This window comes from Paroedura picta, chromosome 6 (assembly GCF_049243985.1).
Source record: "Paroedura picta isolate Pp20150507F chromosome 6, Ppicta_v3.0, whole genome shotgun sequence".
NCBI classification, from domain to species: domain Eukaryota; kingdom Metazoa; phylum Chordata; class Lepidosauria; order Squamata; family Gekkonidae; genus Paroedura; species Paroedura picta.
Window position 1 is genome coordinate 51,647,930 of NC_135374.1, and position 22,613 is coordinate 51,670,542.

General features: G+C 45.0%; 1 protein-coding gene across 1 annotated transcript in view; it reads left to right on the plus strand.

The window, feature by feature from the left end:
* LOC143839836 (uncharacterized) overlaps window positions 1–21,412 on the plus strand; it is a 75,708-nt gene extending 54,296 nt beyond the window's left edge. The window contains exon 6 of the mRNA XM_077342418.1: window positions 20,140–21,412. The gene's annotated coding sequence lies outside the window, so the exon portion shown is untranslated. The remainder of the gene's footprint in view (window positions 1–20,139) is intronic.
* Window positions 21,413–22,613: the final 1,201 nt, after the last annotated feature.

Here is a 22,613-nt window from a genome sequence, read left to right on the forward strand (position 1 = left end):
ACAGATGTTCCTTGAGGTACACAAGATCCAGACTGTGTATGGTCCTGAAGGTGTGCATTAGCACCTTAATCCTGATCTGGTATTCAATTGATAGCCAGTGTAGCCAGGGGAGGATTGGAGGAATATGGGCTCTCCATGGTGTTTGGAAGAGAACCCACCATGAGTCCATGGAGAGTGGCGGGATATAAATTGAAATAGTATATTAAAAAAAAAACTCAGACAGCAGCATTTCGAGCCAACTGTAGTTTCCGGAGCAGGGATAAAGGAAGGCCTGCAAAGAGTGAGTTGCAGTAATCTAGTCTAGAGATGACAATTGTATGGATCACTGTGGCTAGGTGTTCTGGGGTCAGCTAGGGTGCTAGTAGTTTTGCTTGGTGGAGATGGAGGAATGCCAGCTGCACAACTCTCTGTATAAATTACCCAATATCATGGACTTTTTAAAAACATATTTTCAAATATAGGGCATTGATCAATTTTATTTTAACAAGACATACCACAGTCAACAGTATTAATAAATGGAAGCAAGAATAATTACCATAGGAATGTATTCCAGAGTTAAGGTCACGGTCATAATTTAAGTTTACAATGGGCCTGAAAATTTTAGTATCCTGATATTTCATCCAAACCACCAACATTTTAGCATGCTGAGAGTCAGCCTGATGTGGTGGTTACAAGTGGTGGCCTCTAGTCTGGAGAACTGGATTTGATTCCCCAGTCATCCACATGCAGTCAGCTGGGTGACCATGGGCCAGTCACAGTGCTGAGAACTCTAACAGCCTCACCTCCCTCACAGGATGTCAGGAGAAGAATGGTAAGTGATTGTAAGCCACTCTGAGACTCCTTCAAATAGAGAAAAGCGGGGTACAAAAGCCCAGATCTTCTTCGAGTTATCTTCAACTGAAAAATATCAAAATTCCTTAGAGTACTGCTAGTACTTGAGGTAGACTCAAATTTAAGGAACACGTTTGCTGTTGACATCAAATGTCTAAAGGAAGCTTGCTTACTTCTAAATTATTCTTGACTTAATTCCTGTTCTATGCCCTTTATTGTTTCCAAGAATGGAAGTAGTTCTTAGGTGACATACTTGTGTTGGGAAAGGATTAAATCAGGGATTCCCAACTGGGAGCCCAGAGCCTTTCCCCTCCTGTCTTAATGGACACAGCCACAAGCTAGGGAACCAGCCACTTCCATTGCTCATTTCCCCCCTCTGAGTGTGGGTGAGTTACCTCATGATGGGTGGAGGGGTGGAGCTTGCATGTCTACTCAAATCTGAAACTGCCTCTTATCTCTCAACCCTCCCTAAGTCTGCCTGTATACATCGGTGGTGATGTCAATTCCAGGGAGGCATGGCTAACCGACCACTTCTGGGGCTCCCTGAAGCCTGAAACATTTCAGGGGCTCAAAAAGTCTAGGTTAAATGTAATTTAATAAGTGTACCTTGGGATTGTCAACTTGAAAGAATATTTACACATATAATATGCCTGAAGTATCACCAGTGAACGAATATGTTTGGATATATTTCAGACAATCACAAGTAAAGGAAAAAAAAACTTGTCATCCATGTTTACAGAGCAGACAGCAAAGACACATCACAAATAATCAAACAAATCAAAGAAAGCCCTCAACGATCTGATTCTGAAAAACTACAATCACAATGTTTTTATTAAGGGTTTATTCACACATAAATTAGTTGATATGCTATAATTCAATAAATCAAAATAGAATAGGAATTGCCTTGACTGACTGAAAAATACTGTTTGAGTTGATAGTAAAACTACCAAACACCTAGATAAAGCCAATGACACTAGGATCAAGAACCTAGTTCTGTATGTCCAAGTGAACTTTGGGATTGTTTTCCCCTTGAATGACAGACTCTTGTGCTGGAAGGACACTGGTTTTCTAGTTTAGTAGACTTTCAAAAGAGGATTGGGATATGACATGGGGGCTTATTGTTCAAAGGGGAAAAAAGAGAGATCATACTGAACAGATTCTGCAGTCCTTTGGCTTGCTTAAAGAATTCTTTGGATCCCTTGTGACATGCCTAAGTTCTCAATTATCTTGCAATAGATTATGTTAAAGTCAGTACTGTCCAATGTGTCTGTAATACAATACCTGCAATAACCTTTTGCAGAATTTTTGGCATTGTTATATTGGGTTCTGGCTTCTTGCAGAGTAGTCACATAATTGTTCTACCACAACTATTCTACCACAATATACCACATCCCTGGCTAACAACAACTACAAGAAACACCACAAAATAACAACAAAATCACATGAATATAATATAAGATAAAAAGTGGCTGTATAAAGATTATTTGAGCAGGGACAAAGCTCATGCTGAAACCCAAAATGTGTTATTCTAATGCATTAACGTTTGAATGTAATTTTCTATAACTCAAAACCAAACACACGTTGCAGTTTTTAAGGAGTAAGGTTTACCAAACTCATGCTTACCACAGACAACCAATAGTTGTGGGGATAATTAAACATAAAAATGAGTCTAAATGGCCTCAGAATGACACCGGGGTGGGGTGGAGGGTTCCTGCCTTCTCCCAAGCCATTTTACCATAGGAAAACCATGTGGAAAGGGGATTATTTTCTTGATGCAAAAGACCTCTGCCTGAACCTGTGGAAAGCTGCTAATGGGGTAGATTATACCTTTATAAACCAATGGTCTGACTATATAAGGCAGTTTCATGGGTGCAGACTTATTGCTTTAGGATATATTATAATAAAGATTCTGGTATTAGGCCTTAATGCAGCTTTTAAAGAATGTCTCTACTTCTGGCCAACAAGAACAAATATCAGATATCATGTTTGAAAATTATTTATGTAGAAAAATTGAACATCTTGGATTTTTAATTAATCTTTTCATTATGATTTTTTAAAAAAGAAAATTATACAACACAAATATTCTGGACAAAGTACTGTGGGATTGGTGACAGCATAAAATGAATTTAGAAATAGTTTCTAGAAAATTACATTTTATAATGTTTTACTTACTTTACAGGTCATTGGAGAACTTATAATTGTATTTCCTTCCCAGCAGGTAGGCCAATTTAATAGTTAAAAAATAGTCAGCTTTTTGAATCCTTTGTACTTAAATCAACAGCCAAACACATTAGTTCTATTTTTATTAAATAAGTTTGAAATCCATTGTAACATACATTGCCGTGCAGGGGAATACTTTCGCCAAATGAACCAACAGACACTTAATGGCAGTAAATAGGCCACAACTTTTATTAACGATAGAGCGTTGACCAGCATGGGGGAGAATCGAACCAGCCCTCTTGTGGTCCCCTGACCACAAGGCAGCCACACGCAACATCATCAGGTATGCACGGGGCCCTCCAACACCCCCTTGGGCTCCCCGTGCCCCCAATGCCCTGATGATGAAAAGGGGAGGTGACCACCTCTTGGGAACCCGTTGAGGCGTGAACCCCTGCCGGGTTCCGGGCCACCCGGAAATGCGGATCTGCCGCCCGAGCTCATCCTCCATGAGTGATGGCCTTTCGGCACCGCTTACCCACAACCTCTTACAGAGGTCCCCCACAAAAGCATGCCAGCACGCAGGCTGGGCTTGCTTGCCAATGGTTCCTCCCCCATGCCCAAAACCCGCCAGTTGTGACAAAAGATGTTAGCAATATAGCAAACATAACATGAGAATATAGTAACATATACATTCTTAACAATTTCTATTAATCTTAAATTCTACAAAGCTGAAACATGGAATTAATATAATCCACTGTAAATAGGGAGGGAGGGTGGGCAACCTCGTCGGCAGAGAAGCGGGAAAGAGGCAGAAGCCTCTCCGACGCTTCCCTATATGGAGTGGGCAAAGGAGGCTGGGAAGAGCCGACCTGGCCCCCTCCTTCCCCAGCCGTCCTTTTGCCGCGCTCCCGAACGCCGCCGCAGGGATTGCTGGGACTTGTAGTCCCCTACCCTGCGTTCCTTCGGCGAGGGCTTCCCCGCAGCGGCAAACGCGCCCGGGGTAAGTCCCATTCGCCCTTGCCGTGCAGGGGAATACTTTCGCCAAATGAACCAACAGACACTTAATGGCAGTAAATAGGCCACAACTTTTATTAACGATAGAGCGTTGACCAGCATGGGGGAGAATCGAACCAGCCCTCTTGTGGTCCCCTGACCACAAGGCAGCCACACGCAACATCATCAGGTATGCACGGGGCCCTCCAACACCCCCTTGGGCTCCCCGTGCCCCCAATGCCCTGATGATGAAAAGGGGAGGTGACCACCTCTTGGGAACCCGTTGAGGCGTGAACCCCTGCCGGGTTCCGGGCCACCCGGAAATGCGGATCTGCCGCCCGAGCTCATCCTCCATGAGTGATGGCCTTTCGGCACCGCTTACCCACAACCTCTTACAGAGGTCCCCCACAAAAGCATGCCAGCACGCAGGCTGGGCTTGCTTGCCAATGGTTCCTCCCCCATGCCCAAAACCCGCCACAGAGCAAGGGGATGGGTTCCTCCATCACCGCGCTCCCGCCAACGCTCTTACGAACCAGAAACGCCCAACAAGGCGTGCCTCAAATCATCCAACCAGAAGTCCATCCCCCATTCGGAGAGATGGACTCCATCCGCCCTATACAGGGCCCATGAACGATGACAAATGTCAGGGTGTGGGATGCACACACCACCTTCTGGAATCAGGAACTTGGCAACCATTTTGTTGACCTTTTTCCGGGCCACGTCAACCTTTTTTGGGGAAACGGCCCCTCTCCAAATACGCCGCTCTAACAAGGCAGACCACCAGATACGAAGCCCAGGAAAACGACAAGAAAGTTGCTTGAAGTCACGTCTGATGGCATCAGCTAAGCCCACTGCTGTTACACTGGTGAGGTCGTTCTCTCCAAGATGTACCACCAGAAAGTCAGGAACCCCGGTGCGATGAATAGCCGAATCCAGATCCCTTTCCAGGGATGCCCAGCGCATGCCTCGGCGACCTGCCCAGGATATACGATAACGACCAACCAGGCCCAGGTCATTGTTCCAACCGGATCTTACTGCATAACGTGCAGCCCAATGGACGATACTGTGCCCGATAACCAGCACTTTCGGGGCAACCTGGACCAAACCTGCAACATGAATACGGTATAGAAACGTTACAGCAACAAATCTGGACGCACATATTTCTTATATGCCACTGAACGCCACCGGCCCACTGCCCTGATCTCATCCGGAGGCACTCCAGAAGCAGCTGCTTCGGTTGCCGCCCCAATTCGAAATGAGTGGGTGCCGAATTGTTTTGACGGAAGGCCCAGCTGGTGGAGCGTGCTCCTCAAAACAGCCCCAAACTGATACCTTGACAAGCAAGTGCCATTTTCGTGAATCAACAAAGGGCCGTCAATCTTTGGCCTCACCGCTAAAAAGGCACCCACAATGGAGACCGGGCAGGGAGCGTCACCCCCACCCCTCCTTAACACTATGTAGGACCCTCTGCCCAGCTGATCAGTTTTTGAACGGCGAAGAGTGATGTGCAGCTCTTCGTCAGTGAGCTGTACGTCTCCCCTCGCAACTGCTTGATCGCCCGTGCCTGAACGGGACCCCGATACAAGCTCCGAGCACCGGAAAGCTCCAAAATATGCCAAAGTAAACGCTGCCGCAAAAAGGGCAACCTCGTAACCATCAGAGCATACAGCAGGCAATTGAATCACCATGTTCCTCAAAATGTCTAACGAAATAGGCCGCCTGGGGTCAGCCGTAACTGGGCTGATCCTCTTCCATCCTGCGATGGCTTTTCGGATCAGAAAGGATGATGAGGGATCCCACCAACCCCTGGTTTTGCAGAAAAAGGATAGCCCCGCCACTTGTATGTTCATGGACCCCGGGGACATTTTGCGGGAACGTAAATGGACGAGGTAGCGCAGCACTAAGTCCTCTGTTGGAGGTAAGGCCCTAAGGCCCTCTTCCTGCTCCATGTACTCCATGTAACCCCGAACCGCTGCTGTATATGCCCGACGTGTTGCCGGAGCGAGGGAATGTTCCACGGCCTCGAGGATCATTCCAGGCCAATCCTCCACAACTCCTCCGGGAAACGGTCTGGACACATGTTCGCCTCTGGCGCCAACTGGCGAAACCTCTGCTCCTGGAACCGAGACAGAGCGTCAGCGATTTCATTAGTGACGCCCGGGACATGACGGGCCGCAAAGGAGATGTTGCTCCCCAAGCACACCCTGACTAGTTTCCTCACTAAACCCATTACCCGGGGGGATTTGCTCGATTGCCGATTTATAATGCGCACCACTGCTTGATTGTCGCACCAAAATAAAACTTTGCTGTCCTGAAATAAATCTTTCCACACAATAACTGCCGCCACAATTGGAAATAGTTCCAAGAAGGTGAGGTCCCGAAGGATAGGGGACCCCGACCATTCCTGTGGCCACCTCTCAGCGAACCAACGGTTACGAAAGAAAACTCCAAACCCCAGACTACCCGATGCATCGGAATGCACTTGGAAAGATGTTTCCGGGGAGATTGGCGTCTGCCAAATAGATACCCCGTTGAAACTTGCTAGGAAGTCATGCCACACACGTAAATCTTCTTTCAGTGACCGTGATAAACGTATATGATGGTGTGGCGCCTTGATGCCCGCCGTAGCTCTGGCCAGGTGTGCACAAAATGCCCTGCCAGGTGAAACAGCCTTACAGGCAAAGTTTAAGTGTCCCAAAATACTTTGCATTTCTTTTAAGGTACACTTCCTCTTTGACAAAAGCTGCCCTAGCAAAGCCCTCAGCGCCAACACCTTTTCTTCTGGCAATTTTGATAAACCAGCCACCGAATCCAACGTAATACCCAGATAGGTCAAACAGGAAGACGGGCCTTCAGTCTTCTCTGCTGCCAGTGGCACCCCCAATTCCTCAGCCAACCTTTGAAACATTAACAACTTATCATGGCATACAGATGTTTTTGCCGGGCCAATGAGCAAAAAGTCATCTAAGTAGTGCGTGATATGCGGGCTCCCCGAGCGGTACTTCATTACCCATTCTAAAAAGGTGCTGAAGGATTCAAAGGCAAAACATGCGATGGAGCACCCCATCGGCATGGCCTTGTCCACATACCAAGAGTTCCGAAAGTTGCACCCCAGTAAACAAAAATCCTCCGGATGTACCGGCAACAGTCTAAAGGCTGATTGAATATCGCACTTGGCGAGTAACGCCCCATGGCCGCAATCCTTGACCAGTGATATTGCCTGATCTAAGGATGCGTAGGTGACCGAACTGAGCTCTGGAGCAATCCCGTCATTCACTGACGTCCCTTTCGGATAAGACAAATGGTGTATTAGTCTAAATTGTCCCGGGGCCTTCTTGGGGACTACCCCTAATGGTGACACTCTCAAATTATTTAGGGGTGGCTTGGAATATGGGCCAGCCATGCGACCAGCCTGGCACTCTTTCCGGATCTTGTCTGCCACCACTTCCGGCATTTGCATAGCAGATTTCAGATTTGGGCTAGTAGTAGCCTCCCGCTTTCCCTCGTATGGAATGCGAAAACCCACCGCAAATCCAGAAGCCAGGTACTCGGCTGACTCCCGATTTGGATAGTCCTTTAACAGTGCCAACAAGGCAGCAACCTTAATGGGGGAGATAGCCAAGGTGGTAAGTTCCAAAGGGACTTCATTCTGCTTTTTGGGTCCCCGCTGCGCTTGAGTTCGCCGATCCACTCCCCTTCTTGGCGGTGGATCGGCCGGATCGAAAGGGGCGATTCGAACCCTGGCGATTGCAGTCGTGTTTTCCATGCCCTCCCCCACAAGCTTCACAGCTGTGTTCAAATCTACAGCGGCGACGTTGGCAGGACCCTTTCTGGAAATCCCAACATAGGCCTTTCACCTCCCTCTTGCCGCTTGACCAGCGCCTCTCAGGCTCATTTCTCTGGACATAGGGGCCCACTTTTACCATCCAAGAGTCCCTTTCCCTTAAATCCCATCTAGCTTGCGCATTGTTGGACGCTTTCTCCCTGGCCTTTGTGTCGTACATTATCGCAGCCGCATCTCCTGATAGTACCATGGCCTCCATGACATTATTGAAGTGCCGTATCAAATGCCATCCCCGTTCAGGGAAGGCCCCGGCTACTAGGCACATATATTCCCCATACCCCCTGATCCAGTTCGTAAAGGTTCTCTCAACCGCTACCCGATCCCTGCGAGGCCGCCTTTTCTTAATACCAGTTTTGGGGGCATCATCATCGGGTCTCACAAATTCAAAAACATCAACATAATATCCTAACAGGGCCCGCATGCGTTGCTTCCTGGATAGATGGGTCCCAGGTGGATCATCCCCCGCCGGGAAACCAATTGGGGGTTGAGTTGGCTTTCCCATCCCTGCTCCCTCCTTATAGTATACCCTAGTGGCCTCTCGAAAGCCTGCTAGCCATGCCGGGATGCCCGGAACCATGGCCCCTTGGAGCCAATATGCAACGTCCTTTTGGCCCACCACCATCTCATCTTCAGAAGATGAGGACTCACTAGAAGAGCTTGCCCCGGAGCGCCTGCCATGCCCGTGCCTTCTGCGCTTCCTGCCTTTTGACTCAGCAAGGGCGCCGTCTCCTGTCACGGACGGTGCTTGCCCAGGAGCTGAAGCTCCCAGAGCAGGGGCTGAAGCGGCTGGCAGAGCTTGCCTTTCCTCCGCTACAGTCCCTGATGCCTCCGTTGCAGACGACACCATTGGGGCTGGAATCACCCGGCCATCAACACCGGCCTGTTCATTCAAAGTTAATTGTTGACTATTAACATGAACGTGTTGCTGCCTAGCAACATTGGCGTCCCGCCGAGCCGATACAGGCTCCCCTGGTTCCTGCCAGCTGCCCACCAACCCCAATGGGGTGGAATTCATAACCCCCCCCATACTCGGGGCTGCCGGGAAGCGCACCGCAGGACTCCCAGGCTGCTGACCTGCGAAGTGCCCATGTGGGTACAGTTGAGGCCAATTTGCCTGCATCCCCACTGTGGGCCATGAACTTTGCAAGCCCATATATGGCCAGGCTGCCTGACTCCCCATAGGCCACCCAGACTGGCCACTGCCCACCTGAACCATGCCCTGGGTCGTGGGAGGGTACCACTGGACAGGGGCTGAGTTTTCCCACCCTTGCCACCAACCCACGCCAGGAGGCGCTGCTGAGGGGGCAGGTTGACCCATGTCCGGTTGAAAAGAAAAAACTTGAGCCTGGCCACTCTGACCTGCCCCAGATAAGGAGGCTGTTCCTCCAGAGGTTCGAGTTCTACCCATTACGGTCTCAATCGGCCCACTGGCCGTCGGCTCTACATCCCCTGCCGCCGCTGTACTTGGCAATGATAGGGGATTGGCCCGAGACCGCTCCTGTGCCCTGCGGGAGGCACCCCTAGTGCCATAGGGCGAAGATCCAGGCCCCACTTCTACCAAGGGTGTGGACTCCGGCAACTGACTGGGGACAGAACGCCCACGGGCAGCTGTTTTTTCCCGGGCTCCCTGTGCCGCCCCCCGCTTTTCCCGTGGCCGGCTAGCTGGTGAGCGGCCCGACTCCCAACGGCCCGCAGGCCGCGCCCGTTCAGACCGGGCCGCTGCGCGACGCCCAGCCATGCTCTCCCCGCTTCTCTTGCCCTCAAAATAAATGAAAATAACAAACAAACAATCGAAATGAACAAAACAATAAAGTAAAATAAAAAAAGGGTTTTTTTTTTTTTTTTAAATTCGGCCGCGCCGCACTGAAGCCTCAAGGCTTTTCGCTTTTAAAAAAGACGCTGTGTCACACAGAGCGCTCCTCCTCCTCAACTCTTTCCCTCAGTGTTCAAGCTAGGCCGAGACTGGAGCTCCTGTCAGCAGCTCCAACCTCGTCGGCAGAGAAGCGGGAAAGAGGCAGAAGCCTCTCCGACGCTTCCCTATATGGAGCGGGCAAAGGAGGCTGGGAAGAGCCGACCTGGCCCCCTCCTTCCCCAGCCGTCCTTTTGCCGCGCTCCCGAACGCCGCCGCAGGGATTGCTGGGACTTGTAGTCCCCTACCCTGCGTTCCTTCGGCGAGGGCTTCCCCGCAGCGGCAAACGCGCCCGGGGTAAGTCCCATTCGCCCTTAGTACTTATATGTGTACTTATATATATATGTGAAATGCATCACAAGGAGGTATTTGCACTGTCAGAATGAGTTAGGCTATCAACCCATTGGGCATTGATGCGCTATAATTACTAAATCTTGCCTGACATTGAAAAATAACACTGCTGTTTCTCAGTCTCTGGAGCACCTTTAACTCCTAAACAAATCAACAAATGAAATATCTAAACACCCCTAACAAATGGCAAAGCTATTAATGGTCAACTTTCTTTCTTTAAAATAGAACATGGATAATCTAAAATGTTCAACTACAAAAAGCTTGTGTAACTTTCGTATGCCGTTTGCCCAGGAAAATATATTTGAAATCATTGTGAAAATAATTAAAGGAAGCCCCCTTTAAAAATACATTTTAACAGATTGATAATCACAAGGCACTTTTCTGGAGTCCTTATCTTGAAACCATTTATTTTAAAGAGATTCAATTAATTTAAGTGAGGTTCTACTAGACATAAGGAAAAGTTCTGATCTTGGCTTTCCAAATTGGAGGACTGGAATTCCTTCTCAAAATTAAAAACCATCGAAAGTATTATATAAGTGTCAAACTACCTAAAATATTGATCACAGGTCTCCTACACTTTATGAGCCCAATATGGATCGGGACTATGAAAGGTGTATAGAGGGAGGGCTTAATCATTCAACCCCAAGGAGATTTCATCTGTCAAAACTGCCCCCCCATGAGCACTAGAAGAAAGATAAGCAGTTCATTTTTGACAATTCGTCAAAAGGATGAATTGTGTCTTTTTCACTAGGTGAATTTGGGAGGGAGGAGAATTGACCTTTTATCTCCCATATGACCCCAGTTTGAAATGAGCATCTAAACAACTTCTGTTTGTATTTTTTAGACCCTAGATTGAGCTACTATAGATTTCCCAGCATCTTGTGTGTCTTGATTGCAATACAATGACTTTGAAGACAATGAAGCATTGCCAGTAATGGCTGGTCCCAAAGTAAATAATCTCAGTGTACACATCTGGCTACTGGTCATTTCAAAGCCAAATGCAACAGTTGTTATCCAAGGACTTAAATCAACACATGTGATTTTCTGGATCCAAAGGGCCTTTTCTTCTATTTTTCAGAGAAGCTGTACCTTTCTCCCAGTACCAGAAACTATATATGAAATTTTGCTAATTTAAAATTTAGTAAGAAAAAAATCCAGTAAGGAAATTTTGAAACAACTCCCCTGAGAAGGCTTCCCCCTTACAACTGTTATTACTAGTGATAAATTGTCATTTGATTGTGGGTTTTGTGTATTTTAGATCAAGATGAGTAGCCATGTTAGTGTGTCTGTAGTAGCAGAAAAAAGAAAGAGCTCAGTAGCACCTTAAAGATTAACAACATTTGTGGCAGGGCATGGTATCCCTGCCAATCATGAGTCACTGTTCACTTCTTCAGAGTGACAAAGAACTGAGCAGTGCCTTATGAAAGCTCAAACCCCACAACAAGTTTTCTGTATTTTAGTATTCTATTTTAAGTATTTTCTCCATATTGTAGGACACCTTGAGCTCCATAAGGAAGAAGTTTTAAATAATAAATAAATACAGCATGATGAAGTTTGGATCCTATTAGCACAGGAATGTGCAGCTGAGGTATGTGCAGCCAACAACTAATTCCTGGCTTCAATTTGAGCCAGGTGGCAATGTCCAGATACTGCTTAACCAGGAGAGGCTACCAGTGCAGCACAGCTCCTCCCACCCCCCATTCCCTAGGAAGCAGACTAATAGATTTTAATATTAATAAACTAGCTGACCCCCAAATATGGTTGTCCTGTTCCTTTATTTGGGGAATAGTGTTTAGTCAATAAATTTCTAATCCTGCTAACAGGCTAGTCATATAAGTGTTGCTAAATCTCAGATTTTAGCACAAAGGAAGTAGCTGGAAATTAAGATCAGAAAGAGACACAATGTTATTATAGCCATTATTTATTTTAGATTAATGAAATGAAAAACAAAGCTATTTGATTCACATTGCTGAAAATAATTCATCTTAGACAATATATTTTATTCACAATATATTGTGGTTAGATGGTTCAGCCATTTAAATTAATTATTATGCTAGTGTCCAATGATACCACTTTTCATGCTGGGACAGTCATGGAAGACTTTGTCCCTTTTTAATATCCTTATAAGCACTTAAAGTGTGTCTGAATGGCAGTTTCCCATTTTCTTGGAGTGCTGCAAAACTGAAAAGCATAATCAGTCCTTAAGAATCAATCGGATTGCTCAGATTGCTCTGCTAGCACCAATTGGATTGCTCTGTTTAGAGCCAATCAGAGGCAGCAGCTGGCTGCCTGAAAGGCACCAGGCATGAGTTTGCCTGTTTTTTCCTGTTCAGTAGTTGTAGTCTGTTGCTGGAGATGCTAAATAAAAAGAGCTGTTCTGAAGTCTTGGAGTCTGTGATCACAGAACCCACAGACTTAATAGATAAACCACTGGTCTTAACCAGCTGGGTTGTTAATATCCTCAAAGAAATCAGAATATGCTGAAAAAGAAAAAGAGTTGGTTCTTATATGCAGCTTTTCTCTACCAAAAGGACTCTCAAAGTGGTTTACAATCCTCTTCTCTTTCCCTTCCCCACAACAGTCACCCTGACCCATTATGCATGGTAGAAGCCACAGTGGGCTGCTGCCAGGCATTGCGTTGGGGCAGTATGCCCTGGTGCTTCCTTTGTATACATTAGGGAGGGAATTCCCCAGCATACGCGGGCTGCCCCGGCGTAGTGCGTACGTGTACAAAATGCTGGGGCTGGAAAGCCCAGTGTGCTGCCTGGAGATGGCAGCAGCAGGGGAGGAGTGAGGGGCATGGGGCCCCCACTGCATGATGGTGGGTAGCAGCATGCTGCTCTCCCACCAAGGTGGGGGTGGGGGGACTTCCTGGCCAGCTCCATGGCTCCGCGGAGCTGACAGGGGCGTGTGGTATCCCTGCCAATCATGCATGGTGCCGGCCTGATCTAGCCCCCACTGGTGCCCACAGCATCCCAGGGACTGTGGAAGATTCTGCATCCCCTTACCGCAGGCCTTCCTGGGCATTGTGCCGGGCTAGGGCTAGGATGGCAGCAGTGTCATGCACAATTTGGGCTGCCCTGCTGCCGCAACCCCGGATTTCCTGTCCCATATGTAATTGGTCCCTGTGAGGTAGGTGAGGGTGAGAGAGCCCTGATATTACTGCTCTATCTGAACAGCTTTTATCAGTGCTGTGGTGAGCTCAAGGACACCCAGCTGGTTGCATGGGGGGGGGGATGGGGAATCAAACCCAGCTTGACAGATTAGAAGTCCTAACCACTACACCAAGTTGGCTCTCAGCTTGCTCCTAATTATCACTTCCCCATACTATTTCTAATGGAAGATAACATTTTCTGTCTGCAAGTAAGAATTAAATCATCAGAAAATTAAACTGAGTCTCAAAACTGGCTATCAGCTTGTTCATGGGGTTTGGCAATCCCCAAAAGAAGCAGATTGGATCCAGGTTACTGTCAGAACTGTCATCGCCCCATGCTATTTGTAATGGAAACTAAATTTGTCTATTCGTAGTAGGCAACATTTATAATTTTGTTGCTGCAGGACTCACAAATATATTGAAAATAAAGCTAGGAGTGTCAAACTTGACCACCAACCTTAAGAATCTCCCTATTAGAGCCAGTGTAATATAGTGCAGGAGTGTCTCATTAGGATCTAAGGGACCCAGGTTTAAATTCCCAATCTGCCATAGAAACTTGCTGAGTGATCTTGGCCTGCACACCCATTTTCAGTGTAACCTACCTCACAGAGTTGTTGTAAAGATAAAATGTAACCTGCTTTTGCTACCCATTAGAAATAAAGGTGGGATATTATCCTTATCCATGGTTCCTCTATATATTTGTGAAACAGCCTGGGGGGTGGAACGTGTCCAGCTGCCCAAGTTGGAATAGGGTCAATCAGGGTGCAGCAAAGCTGGCTGCATCCTGATTGGCCCTGCCCCTGAAGCTTCTGGCCTCTGTCCCTGGACTCTAGCCTCTTTGCTCTCAGACACACCTCAGTGCCTGGAGCCAGCAGCAGGTAAGGGGAGAGGGCCCTAGGCACAGGGTTAGGGTGGAGGGCCTGCTAATGAGGGCCTCTTGACATGCTAAGCAGGGCCTGCTAATGAGGGCCTCTTGGCCTGCTAAGCTGGGCCTGCTAACAAGGGCCTCCCAACCTGCTCACTGCCTGCTAAGGAGCTTTGTCCCGGGCATGCGGCAGTGAGCTGCAACCCAAAGCCACCTTAAGTTGCCTGGCCAGGGGCCAAGGGAGGGGACCCTTTCAAGGCTCGTTCTTAGGAATAGACTCTGAAGCTAGTGTTTACTATAAATCTAATTTTGGCTACAGTTCACACAAACACACAAAAGGTTGCTCTTGTTTAATCAGATATTGTTGCAGCTGTTTAGACAGAAGGTAGAACTGCTCATCCAGTATCAAAATACTGTGAGTGCAGTGAGTTACTTGGCAAGAGGGGAAGCATGCATATCTGTTGTAAATAATACAGCCCTTTGGTTCATAACTATGCTCTTGCTCCTCAATAGACAGTATGCCACAAATTTCAGAATGCTTCACACTCCCTATGACAATGAAAGGTTGCAATCTGACTAGGTATCTCCTCTTAATTTGTTAGCATAGCAGCTGAGCTCATCTACTTATCTGGTAAGTGGTATCACCAAGAAGCAGAATGGCCTCTCATGATATGGTGTTCTGTCAAAGAAAGCACCTGGGAGTTCATCAGATGCATTAATTGACTCATTAGCTGGCTAAAAGACCACTGTCGAAACAGCAAGGAGCCAGAGTTGATTAAACTCTTGCCTTTCCCCAGCCTTTTCCCATGATCTTTGAACAAAGAACAGCTGGAACATCCAAAGCAGTTGCACTTTGACTTGTTCAGTCCTCTGTTTCTCCCCTTGGTAGCATTACATACGTGGCTGAAGGATTGTAATTCTAGGAGACACAGCAGTACAAACTGCCCATGTGGCCACTTGTTCTGCCATAATGAATTCAAGAGAGTTAGGCTTTCCAACAGGTTACAGATAAGATGTGAAAGTAGAAAAGTAAACCTTATATGTCTCTATAAAAGAAGTTAGCATATCAGGAAGTACAGCAATGACAATATCCTGTGGTATAACACCAGGCTACTAAACCCACATGCAATAATTCTACTAAAATCAATTAATTCATATTCAAAAATTATTCCAGTAATCAAAGGAGATTTAGAGAAAATAGTATTGTATAAAAATGAATGCTGGAAGAAGGTTTTTGAATTTATGGTGAATAACAGAATTTGTTACAGAACACTTTTTCCCAGATGGGAAGTATTGATCCATATTTGCAGCTCACACATTTTAATTGATATCCAAAACTTTACATCATTTGGATTAAGCATTGTAGATGGCCATGCACATAAATGAGAACCCAAAATCGTGTTGCTGAGTCTTTGCCTCCCTTCAATTGTAAATTTTGCCTCAGAGGCCCAAGTGATCACTTATGGTTAATCTTCTCTTTGTCATAGCAGATGGGCCAAGTGTCTCTGGTCAGTAGTGGTAGATCTGTGTTGATCTGTGGTGAGCTAGCCCTGGCAAGCTACTCAATGAAGATTTAAAATGGTGAATTAAAGCCAGCCCGAGGAATCCAGGACAGGAAAAAAGAATGCATAAGGACATTGTTAGAGATCTTCCAAATGTGAAGGTATAATATCAAGAGAATTGGAATTTGGAGCATTAATTCCAAGCAAAAAAAGGTAAAAAAAAATCCCCAAAGTTGTAGCACATGCCTCTCTAAGCTCCCACCCCACACACACCAATCAGGAAAAAGATTTATTTTTAAAAGAAGCACACATCATGATTCCATAAGTGGTGGCAATAAAGATGTACTAGATGCATAGGCGTTTCAACTGAGAACTGCTGATTAAAAAAAAAAATAGTGGGTATAGCGAGGGTCCTTCAAAGCATGGAGAAAGGTGATTGGCTGCCTGGCTTGATTGGCAGGCGGAAGAAAGTTGCATATAAATCGCGTTGCTCTCTTCCGCCATTTCCAGCAGCATTTGTGGAAGGGGAGAAGCGCAAAACAGCAGCAGAGAAGAATGAGACAGCAGGAAAGGCGAGTAGGGGCTCGGAGGCTCAATTATATGTAGTGTTACGCCACTCAGGTGGCATAATGCTATTTTTAACCATGTGCAGAAATGCTCAGAGTATAACAAAACAGCTCTCCTCCTTCTCCTCCTCAAATGCTAATCAAGTGTGGCATTGGCTATCATGGTCCAGAAGCCATTCTGTCAAATGCATGCAGCAAAGGGGACTTTGGCCCACAACATTTTGTGAATAAAGATTTGTACCATAGATTTGTACCTATGGAATAAAGTACCATAGCGTTCTTTTTGGTATGTTCAGCAACTGACTAAAAATGTACATCTCTACAATGTCTCTTTTAGTGTTAACTTTTATCCCTCCTTGACATGCACACAAATATATCATCCTAGCAAACTCAATAGCTTTAACAAAACCAGATTTTAGATTCTGCTCACCTTGGAATAAACCCAATCCAAACATGAACCAGCCAGGTCACAGGCTGACTTAAAGCAAATAGATCTATTTTTATTTTACCATTGTATGTTTTCATTCTTGCATGGTGAATGTGCTCAGGATAAAATTGTTGTGTAAAAGGTTTCTGAATCAGGGGCACAATTGCGGACAATGCATTCAGTGGATTTAAAGAATGGGTTGTGTTCATGTGCAGGCATATTTGGAGGAAGTGATAATTGGAGGTGTAGCACACCTTAGTGGACATAGCTGTTATTGCAGCATGTGGCATTTTTGAAACAAATTCTTGGGATTTCTCCACAATTACTCTTCCGTATTTGTATTTAGTTTTATTTCTTGGAATAAGTATTTATCTGATTGAATTATACAGACTTCCAATTACATACCCAATTCTGCCTCAGACATATCATATCTAATCGATAGCAATGGAAGCTTTATTTCCTAGAAAAATTAGGCATTCAGAGCACCTATACAGTGCTTTGATGCTCATTATTGTAATAGCTTGATATTGTGGATGTATGGGCAATCTGGCTGTGACATCTGTCACCCTGCTGATTGCCAGGTTTGATTCGACTGATCTGGCTGGCCAGGTGGGTGTTCCCTACCTCCCTCACCGTTCCACGTGCATCCCTCCAGAAGCTTATTGGTATTGCACAATCACTCATTGGCTACTGATTTCAATAATATCCCTAAGAAGTGTGGATGCTGCCAACCCCATTTATGTCCAAGAATATATATGGTTTAACCAGCTAGATGGTAAAATAGGCAGGATGCAAGGCACAGAGCTCCCATATCCTGCTTCAGAATGTTGTCACATGGGAATTCTTATACAATTCCACCAGTTCTAGGCTCCCTGAACAGCAGTTGAACTGACCAAGATGGACTATTCTCACAACCACAGCAGTGTACAATGATGCTGAGAACAGGCTGTCAATATACATTGTAGAGGAAAAGACCGGCTCATGATGATGTCCAGCTTTTGAAGAAAAAGAGTTGGGTTTTATACTCTGCTTTACACTGCCCAAAGGAGTCTCCAAGCAGCATACAATCACCTTCCCTTTCTTTCCCCACAAAAGACACCCTACAAGGTAGATGAGGCTGAGAGAGCACTGAGAGAACTGCTCTGTGAAAACATCTCTAACAGGACTGTGATTAGCCCAAGGTTGCCCAGCTGGCTGCATGTGGAGAAATGGGGAATGAAACCCAGCTCTCCTCATTAGAAGCTGCCACTCTTAAACAAGCCGCTGATGCCATATACTGAATTCAACCAGAATTGTTTTTTTGGTATGCCATTGAAAACATTCAAAAAGGTATCTGCAGATGACATGATATTATAAAATCTCCTCGTGTTAGATAAAAAATACCTTTGGGTCCCCTTCTGCCACATTTACTTTAACCATGGATCCAGCAATGCACCAGCAGAAACATAAAGAGACTTGGCACAGTTCCCTTTGTGCAAAATCTTGTGAAATACCTAGCACTTTCCCATATATTATGGTGCATAGAAACTGTTTATCTTGTACAAGTAGAAACAGAAGTCAGTCTTTAATATGTTAAATTTAGCAGAAACAGTTATGGCAGGTTGGGTTCTGTTTGTTTTACTAGAACAAGCCAAAATGTTGTGCTGGATCCAGTCCAAGTTCTAGTAGCAAAAATATAACAACTAGATAACCAATGAAGTCTTTAGCAAGCTAGTCTTATGAAGAATAAAATGTATGAATGATTGAACTAAGAAGAAAAGTTCAGTCGGGGGAGTCGGTTTCCCTTTTTAAAAGGGTCGTTTCAATGCTTGAGAGAGCGCTGAGCATCCATGGAGAGATAAAAATGTGATAGATGGATATACATTTATCCTTCTCCACTTAAAAATCTAAAACCAGGTGATGAGTGTTGTCTTGTTAAGTTGTTTTATGAGAGCTGACATCTTCTTTGTACACTCAACTGGAAAAAGCTAGCAAGGGTTAGAACTGGATTTTTGTTTTATTCTGAGAAAGGCTTGATGGAAACAAATATTTCAGTATACCTCCTATCTAAGCACCACCATGGAACACATATTTAGCAGTTTCTGTACATAACCTTTGATGCAGCACAACAGAGCCAGCTGATAGTGTTTTAATTTTACTGCTCAGATGTCATCTCATCTTGTTTGAAGAAATGAAGCAAAATTCTTAGATTCAGACATCAGTCTCCTTGATGTTATTTTATTTAGATGCTTGTTTTTCTTGGGTCTTACACATCTTAAGACAAAAAAAAGTGGTTTTTTATGCAAAATGCAATGTGAAACATATATGGTTTTCATTATCGTTTACTACAGCTTCAAATAAAACACAGCCCAGTGGCCCACTTGTTCTTCTGCCTGCTTTATCTTGTTAACATGGGACAAAGCATGGAACAATCAGACTTTGGCCTACTGCTATTTCCCATAATTCGGGAGCTGTGTTGTCTTTGAAATAGTCAACGATATCCATAATAGATGTGATTTCTAAGATGATCTGTAGGAGTCATTTTTCAAAAGCGATATTGTTTCCATGGATGCTGTCGTATAATCTAATTATTCCTGAGGGGCAGCCTATTGTAGCAAAAGAGGCTTCAAAGGAAAGGAAAACAGCAAGGTAGATCATTTCAGCAAAATTCTTTTATTTGTTTGGGACAATGTGTCACAAAAGCTCTAGCTGGGAGAGGACAGAAATCTCTTCTGAGCCTCTTTTCTTTGTGAACCCAAGTTTCTATAATCATGTAAAGCAGTTCTATGTACTATATATTTTATTCCTTTCTTCCACTGGGTGATAGGAGATATTTCAACCCCCTGTCTCTTTTCCCCCTGTCAAAAACTAAAGCCTTTATATGATAAGATTTACTGTAGCCAAGGAGGAGTAAAACAATCTCAGGCAAGCAGATAATGTGGCCTAGGATCTACACCTGCTACTCATGAAAGGATAATTCCATTCATCCCAGCAGCGAATCTTTTCTCGATATGAAATGGTTGCAAGGGATTGGATATATACATCCACCTCATTAAAGTTAATCAGCTTTCTCTTATTAACACTGAGATCTCAATGGCCTGGTGAAATTCAGTGAGGAAATCCAGCTAAGACTTATCCCATTGCACTAACTTTGACCACCCCCATTCTCCTAGCTAGCCTTAGTACTGGCTGGATGCATCAGGTCACCCTTGGAAACAATGCAGTACACACATTCTTGTCCCCCCTACCTCAAGTATGCTCAGTGTGCCAGATATGGTCAATAATGACATCTGTCAGCATGTTATTCCTATGGTTTAAGATCCTTGAGAATTGCCAGATCCTCATTTCTACACATTATTATGATGGGTATGCAGGATTATAATAAATACATTGTAAAATACAATCCCTTTTGTGATCTCAACCATCTGGACATATTAACTTTTAGTAATTAAATAGTTCCAACTGTTCCCAAATGCATAATAAATAGCTCTCTCTCTCTCTCTCTCTCTCTCTCTCTCTCTCTCTCTCTCTCTCTCTCTCTCTCTCTCTCTCTCATAGCTACCTGTAGTGAAGGACAAGCTGAAGAGAGGGAGTCCAAGATGGAGTTATTTCCAGCAGACCCATCTCCCCACCACCACACAGAAGCCTTCAGGGGACAAAAAAATGCCCTGGACAGTTTTATGGTGCTGCAGGACAGACCAAGGCATATGTGTTCATTTTGCAGGAAGATGGGGTTGCAACCCTACCTTCCAGTAAAATGAAACTTCTCCTGCCCCCCCCCCCAACATGGAACCTTCCTGCCACCAATGTGTTTCCCAGGGGGACACATTTCAGCTCCGGAGACAATCCGGCACTAAAATGTGTCCCCCATGGGGACACAGGAAGTTGTAAAGCCTGCAGCTCCATAGCAACGCACTGGCAGCAATCCAGAATGGTGCCGCAGGTACAGAATCAGCCCAAGAGTGCCATTGCTTGTGTGTTTCAGTGCCTCACAGTGTTTTCATTGCAAGAGAGTGACTGGGGATGTTTGCCAGTGCCTTCTGTGATCCTGGAATCCCTTGGTAGGGATTAGCAGGGTACAAATCAACAGTAGTCTTCCAAATTTGTGGATTTTCTACCTTAGCTGTGGGGTGAAGGTTTTTTTCACCATAGTACATACCTAAATATTTTGTTGCTGGGATATTCCATGAATTATGATTGATACATCTAAAATAATTAATATGATGAGCACTGATTTAAGAAATGGCTTTTTACCATATCTCTGTATGCTGTTTAAACACTAAACAATATGGGGCTAATTTTGCAGAATGCAAAGCAAAACAGAATAACAGGCCTACTTCTTACAAAAGGGCCAAATTGTCAAATAGCTAACTTTGTAAATGGATTCTACTCCTTGTGCATACAGAGAGACAGCTTAGTATACAGGTTAAGAGTAGCAATTTCTAATCTGGTGATCTGAGTTTGATTCCCCACTCCTCCACATGCAGCCAGTTGGGTGACCTTGGGCTTGTCATAACCCTGATAGAGCTGTTCAGACTGAGCAGTTTCTCTCAGAGCTCTCTCAGCCTCACCTACCTTACAGGGACCATTTCTGCATGAGGAATCTGTCTCTGGACAGCCTCCAGTTGCTGGCAGGTATTAGAGCCCAAGACGTGGTCTGTTTCCCGAAGGTTGTCGAGGGGCTGGCTAGCGTTTTGGCCATTTTTGCCTCGGGATGAGAGAAATCGCCAGAACTGAATTTGCTACCTCCTATCATGCTTCTCATCAGGAAGCAACCAGGGCAAGCCCATTTGAAGGGGGGAAAGGAGCAATAATCTCTGTAGCATTGTCCTGTCCACTCCTCTCCATTTACTGCTCCAATATTTCTTTTTTAAATGGTGTGGTCCACATGGCTGCGGGATCACAAAGCTACTTTGTAAACGGTAAAATAAAATCTGCAATAAGGTGTCCATAGTCTTTTTCGGATCAGGCAGGCAAAACACAGTTTCATTTGTGTTTTCTGGCAGTGGGTAATTAACAGAAAAGGGGGGTTGTGTGATGAAGCAGCCTTCTCCCAATCAGCCAGGCATCTGTGCACTTTGTTTATTAAGACCACTGTTTACACTAAATTATTCTACAGGGTCCAGTTACCATTTCCAACTTCTCACAAATCTACCCAGACATAAATAGAATCTGAAACACCATGAATCCCCCCAAAAGGAGGGGATGCTGTATTGTTCTTCATAGGAACACAGAAGTGTTGATTTTTTAATTAATCAAAATACTTTTTTAAGATTAAAAATACTTCTGTATTGTGGCATTACCACATGGAAATGCAGAAGTGCCTTTAAAAAATAATGTAGTTTAGGGCTCGAGAGGAAGAAAGTTTCAGTTCTCGAGAGAACCACTGTTCTGTGATTGGTGGCTTGCTGTGATTGACAAGCCAAAGAGCAGGGTGAGAAGTTCAGCTTTCCCTTGTAGCCTCGTCGGGAGACAAAAAGCTGTGATAAGGCAGAGTAAAAACCTGGGAGTAGTCTCCCATGAGGAGGCATGCAGCTTATAACTGTATGTTTGCAAGCAAGAGGTAGCATGAGGTTTGCGCCTCCATGCGGAAACGGTCTTCGTGTTTGTTGCGGGGAGAGGAAAGGGAAGGTGATTGTAAGCCACTTTGAGATTCCTTCTGGTAGAGAAAAGCAGCATATAAAAACCAACTCTTCTTCTGAATGACAAGTTCACAGAACATGCTGAAGAAAACATTTCATTCCATGTGCAGGCATGGAATTAATGGATTATACAGTCGTTACATAAATGAATTCCTGGACATAAATCAGAAGCTTCGTATGAAGAACTAATTGTACTGGAAAAGCTCAAAACCATTTCCAGCAGTGACATATTTTGCAGTGATTGCAAAAGCTATAGTTACTTTAATAATGTGCATCCAAGTATTATTCAAACCTTTGGGCAATTCCAGATACACACACACACACCATTAACTAATATGCTTGTTTGTGCCAATCCACTCATCATACGCCTGAAACTGCTTATTATACTTT